Below are 6244 nucleotides of genomic sequence, written 5' to 3'. Positions count from 1 at the left end.
AAGAGTTGTAACGCTTACTACGGCTTCACTCCTGAAGTCAGTGAGACCACGAACCCACCAGAAGAAAGAAACTCCGGACACACCATCTTCAAGAACTGTAACATTCACCACGAGGGTCCACAGCTTCATTCTTGAAGTCAGCGAGACCAAGAACCCACCAGAAGGAACCAACTCTGGACACATTTTGGCGCCCAATGTGGGGCTATCACCAAGCAGTGAGTACCACCAGACCCCTTTTGCTTGCTATTCTGTCCTATTTTTCCTTAGAATACAGGGGCTAAATACCAGGCATTTGTCAGCCAGTTAAAAGTGAATAGTGCAGCCACTGGACTAAAGACACAGGTGTCAGGCTTTCTAGGAAAGGGCTCTCTAACAACCCCCGACTCTCCAGAGTTGGGAGTGTTGGTTTTCCTGGAACCAGCTTCTGCTTTTCCTGTATTTCTGGGCTGAGCTGAGGGTCGACAGAAAGGAAAGCCATTCAGCTCTGGGGTCCTCACAACAAGTTGGTTGACCCTGCAGCCATTAGCAGAACTCTCAAAGTCACGTCATCCAAGAGAGACTCGCCCATCTGTCCTATCTATCCTGACCCTTGCCTCCTGGATCCTAATGCCTGCCAGACAAACTTCCTCTCACCTCTCTTCTCCGATTCTAGTCCCACTTCTAAAAACCACTCCCGGCTGGGCGCGGTGGCTCAAACCTGTAATCCCAGCACTATGGGAGGCCGAGACAGGCAGATCACAAGCTCAAGAGATCGAGACCATCCTGGCTAACCTGGTGAAACCCCGTCTCTACTAAAAAATACAAAAAACTAGCCGGGCGAGGTTGCAGGCACCTGTAGTCCCAGCTACTCAGGAGGCTGAGGCAGGAGAATGGCATAAACCTGGGAGGCGGAGCTGGCAGTGAGCTGAGATTCGGCCACTGCACTCCAGCCTGGGCGACAGAAGGAGACTCCGTCTCAAAAAAAAAAAAAAAAAACACTCCCTGTCTCTGGTGCTTTTCTAGTTTCTCCTGTAAGAATGATTTCTAGTATAAACTTCAGGACTCTGTCACCTTCTTTAGGCACCCAGGCTCACCAATCAGACAGACATAATTTTTGCCCAAAGCCCCATCATAGAGGGGACTATCTGGAAGTTTAGGATCCCTCCTCAGGCAAGCAGGCCTAACAAAAGCTATTCCTGAAGCTAGGATATGGGGAGCCTCAAAAATTGTATCCTTCCTATTCATACGAGTGAGGACAAAAGGCATCACTCTTCCAACTCTCTTGAATGGTTCCTAGTAAATACAAAATGGTTTTTTCTCCAACGGGAAAATAGAACACAGGGAGCCATTCAGTTTGCTCCCAACACCCCTTTCCAGTCACCAAAGCTACCTTGGCAAGTACTCTAGGAGTATGGGAAAATGAAAACAACAAACTCACACACCTTTTTAACATACACAACCAGTTCTATCTACCCAGCCAAGGTATATTATTCTTATGTGGAACATCACCCTATATTTGCCTCCCCACTAACTGGACAGGCACCTGCACCTTAGTCTTTCTAAGTCCCAACATTAACATTGCCCCAGGAAATCAGACCCTATTAGTACCCCTCAAAGCTCAAGTCTGTCAGCACAGAGCCATACAGCTAATACCCCTACATAATAGGGTTAGGAATGGCTACTGCTACAGGAACCAGAATAGCCAGTTTATCTATTTCATTATCCTAGTACCACACACTCTCAAAGGATTTCTCAGACGGTATGCAAGAAATAACGAAATCTATCCTTACTCTACAATCCCAAATAGACTCTTTGGCAGCAGTGACTTTCCAAAACCACCGAGGCCTAGACCTCCTCACTGCTGAGAAAGTAGGACTCTGCACCTTAGGAGAAGACTATTGTTTTTACACTAACCAGTCAGGGATAGTACGAGATGCCACCTGGTCTTTATAAGAAAAGGCTTCTGAAATCAGACAACGCCTTTCAAACTCTTATATCAACCTCTGGAGTTGGGCAACATGGCTTCTTTCTGGATCCCATGGCAGCCATCTTGCTATTACTTGCCTTTGGTCCCTGTATTTTTAACCTCCCTGTCAAATTTGTTTCCTCTAGAATCGGGGCCATCAAGCCACAGATGGCCTTACAAATGGAACCCCAAATGTTAGTTAGCCCAACTAACAACTTCTACTGAGGACCCCTGAACCGGCCCGCTGGCCCTTTCACTGGCCTAAAGAGTTCCCCTCCGGAGGACACTACAACTCTAGGGCCCCTTCTTTGCCCCTATTGAGCAGGAAGTAGCTAGAGCAGTCATCACCCAATTCCCAACAGCAGTTGGGGTGTCCTGTTTAGAGGGGGGATTGAGAGGTGACGCCAACTGGGCTTTTGGATTGGGTGGGGACTTGGGAACTTTTCTCTCTAGCTAAAGAATTGTAAATGTACCAATCAGCGCTCTGTGTCTAGCTAAAGGTTTGTAAACGCACCAATCAGCACTCTGTAAAAATACACCAATCAGTGCTCTGTGTCTAGCTAAAGGTTTGTAAACGCACCAATCAGCACTCTGTAAAAACGGACCAATCAGCACTCTGTAAAATGGACCAATCACCACTCTGTAAAATGGACCAATCAGCAGGACATGGGCGATGCCAAATAAGGGAATAAAAGCTGGCCACCCCAGCCAGCAGAGGCAACCTACTTGGGTGCTCTTCCACGCTGTGGAAGCTTTGTTCTTTCACTCTTCAAAATAAATCTCACTGCTGCTCACTCTTTGGGTCTGCACTACCTTTATGAGCTATAACGCTGCAAAGGTCTGTGGCTTCACTCCTGAAGTCAGCAAGACCACCAAACCCACCCAAAGGAAGAAACTCCGGACACATCTGAATATCTGAAGGAACAAACTCCAGACACACTATCTTTAAGAACTGTAACACTTACCACGAGGGTGCGCGGCTTCATTCTTGAAGTCAGCGAGACCAAGAACCCACTGGAAGGAATGAATTCTGGACACACTTTGTCTACAGCTACCAGGTCGGGTAGGGAAGGACCATCAGTTGGGGGCACGGCTAGGCATGTATGAGCTCAGACTCCCCTTGGGCAGGTCTTGCTCTGGCTGCTATGGGGGTTGGGGGTGAGATTCCCAGGTCACTGGAGTCATGTACCTGGGAGGATTATGGCTGCCTCTGCTGAGTCATGCAGGTTGTCAGGGAAGAGGGGAAAAGCCAGTCACAGGGCTTATCCAACTCCCATGCAAACCCAAGGGCCAGTCTCACTCCCACTGTGCCCCCTGCAACAGCCCCAAATCTGTTTCCAGGCGGAGGGTAAGTTGAGCTTGAAAACTTGCCCAAGGCTTTCTGCCTCCTAATTGGGAAAGAAAAGGGCTTTAGTTCTTCCCCTGCCTGTGAAGTCTGCAAGCCAGATTTGTACCCTCCCCGGAGTTCTGGCCGAGCGGCTTCTTGCTCCGTTCAAATTGTTACAAAGTTCAGCTAGAAAAGTCCTTGCTCCTGTGGAGTTTCACTCCCTACTCTTCTGACCACCCTCCTGATGGATCCCGGTGGTGCCAGGCAGGAATGGGCTGCTTGGGGATCCATTGAGCTCCCAGGGCCTTCCTGCTGCTTCCTCTACCCCTGTATTTCGCTCGGTTCAGCTCTCTAACTTGACTCAGCTCCAGGTAAAGTCAAGAACTTCCTCAAACAGACCTTCAGTTTCTCCCTTGGGGGTGTGTGTTCAGGAGAGGAGAGTCTCCCTTTCCCACTTCTGCAGTGGGGGCACTCACAGTATTTGGGGTGTCTCCCAGGTCCTGCAGGAGCAGTCCACTTCCTTTAGAGGGTCTGTGGGTCCTCTCAGGATTGTTGGTTTGTTCTTGCAGTCGATCTGGGGCTAAAATTGACAATGCAAGCCTCCGCATGCTGCTCTATCCAGAGCTGCAATCTGGTCCTGCCTCCTGTCCGCCATGATCCCTTGTCTTGCTAATATTTTACTAAGGATGTTTGTGCCTATATTCACAAGGGATATTAATCTGTAGATTCCTTTTTTATACTGTCTCCTCCAGTTTTGCTCTCAGGGTAATACTAGCTTCATAAAATAGACTTGAAAGTGTTCTCTTCTGTTTTCTGGAATATATTTTATAGATTTTTTTAAAATTCTTTAAACATTTAGTAGAATTCTCTAGCAAAATCATCTGGGCATGGAGATTTAATTTTTGAGAAATTTCAAATTAAAATTTTTGGTTTCCTTAATAGTTTGTAGGGCTAGTAAAAATATCTATTTGTGATAGTGTGTGTTTTTTGAAGAATTGATCCATTTCATCTAGGTTGTTAAATTTATAATTTTGATTTCCTTAATAGTTATAGGGCTAGTAAAAAGATCTATTTGTGGTATTAAATGTTCGTGTTTTTTTGAAGAATTGATTTATTTCATCTAGGTTGTCAAATTTATGTATGTAGAGTTGTTCAAAATACTCCCTTATTATTCTTTTGGTGTCTGCAGGTTCTGTAGTGGTATCTCCTGTTTCATTACTGATAATAGTAATCTTTTCTCTCGTGCATTCTCTCTCTCTCTCTCTCTCTGTCTCTCTCTGGTCTTATCAAGGAACTAGCCCTTTGCTTCACTGATTTTCTCCATTGTTTTCCTGTTTCCAATTTCACTGATTTTGCCTCTTATTTCTATAATTTTTTTTCTTCTGCCTTGGATTTACTTTTCTCTTCTTTATCCAGGTTCTTGAGATGGGAGCTTCAATTATTGATTTAGACCTCTTTTCTAATGTATTCATTTAGTGCTATATATGTCCCTCTTAGCCCACCTTTAGTTGTGTCCCATAAATTTGGATATGTTGTGTTTTCATTTTCATTCAGTTTAAGGTACTTTTTCATCCTTTTCAGACTTCCTCTTTGACTCAAGGACTCTATAGAAGTGTGTTGCTTAGTTTTCAAGTGTATGGAGATTTTACTATTATCTTTCTATTATTAATTTCTAGTTTGATTCCATTTTTGTCTGTGAACAAAATTGTCTCTGTATGATTTCTTTTAAATTTGTTGAGATTTGTTTTATGGCCCAGAATGTAGTCCATCTTGTCATATATTCTGTTGGCACTGAAAAAGAATGTATAGGGCCGGGCATGGTGGCTCACTCCTGTAATTCCAGCACTTTAGGAGGCCAAGGCAGGTGGATCACCTGAGGTCAGAAGTTTGAGACCAGCATGGCCAACATGGTGAAACCCCATCTCTACTAAAAATACAAAATTAGCCAGGTGTGTTGGCTAACACCAGTAATCCCAACTACTTGGGAGGCTGAGGTAGGAGAATTGCTTGAACCTAAGGGGTGGAGGTTGCAGTGAGCCGAGATTACGCCATTGCACTCCAGCCTGTGTGACAAGAGCGAAACTCCATCTAAAAGAAAATAAAAAAGAAACGCTGATCTTCTCCAGAAACACATCACAGACACACCCAGAAATATCACTTTACCAGCTATCTGGGGATCGTTTAACTCAGTCAAGTTGATAAGTAAATGAACTGTCACAGATATTTAACAGTTGTTGTTGTTGTTGTTGTTGTTGTTGACACAGGGTCTCACTCTGTCTCACTCCACCCAGGCTGGAGTGCAGTAGTGTGATCTCAGCTCACTGCAACCTCTGTCTCTAGGGTTCAAGCAATTCTTGTGGCTCAGTCTCTCAAGTTGCTGGGATTCCAGGCATGTGCCACCACACCTGGCTAATTTTTGTATTTTTAGTAGAGACAGGGTTTCACCATATTGTCCAGGCTGGTCTCAAAGTCCTGGCCTCAAGTGAACCACCCAGCTTGGCCTCCCAAAGTGCTGGGATTACAGGTGTAAGCCACTGTGCCTGGCCAACAGTTCTTTCCTTAATGCACCTGAAAAATATTGCTCCACTTCCTTCTGGCCTCCATGATTTCTGATGAGAAACTTTTTTCTCATTCAGGTTGTTTCTCTTGTATAAGAAAAACATTTTTCCCTAGCTGCTTTCAAGAGTTTTTTTTTTTGTATTTAGTTTTCAAAAGTTTAGTTATGATGTGTCTTGGAATGAATTTCTTTGGGTTTATCTATTTTGGGATGTGTTCACCTTCTTGAATATTTAGGCTTATGTCTTTTGCCAAATTTGAGAATTTTCAGCCATTATTTCTTCATATACTTTTCAAGTCCTGCCCTTTTATTTCCTCTCTCTAAGACCCATGATAGCAATGTTGGATCTTTTGTTGTAGTCCCATGAATTCCTGAGACCCTGCTCATTTTATTTTCAGTCTATTTTTTTTCTATT

This window comes from Colobus angolensis, unplaced genomic scaffold (genome assembly GCF_000951035.1).
Source record: "Colobus angolensis palliatus isolate OR3802 unplaced genomic scaffold, Cang.pa_1.0 Scaffold173, whole genome shotgun sequence".
Classification (NCBI taxonomy): Eukaryota; Metazoa; Chordata; class Mammalia; order Primates; family Cercopithecidae; genus Colobus; species Colobus angolensis.
This window is presented reverse-complemented; position numbering follows the sequence as displayed.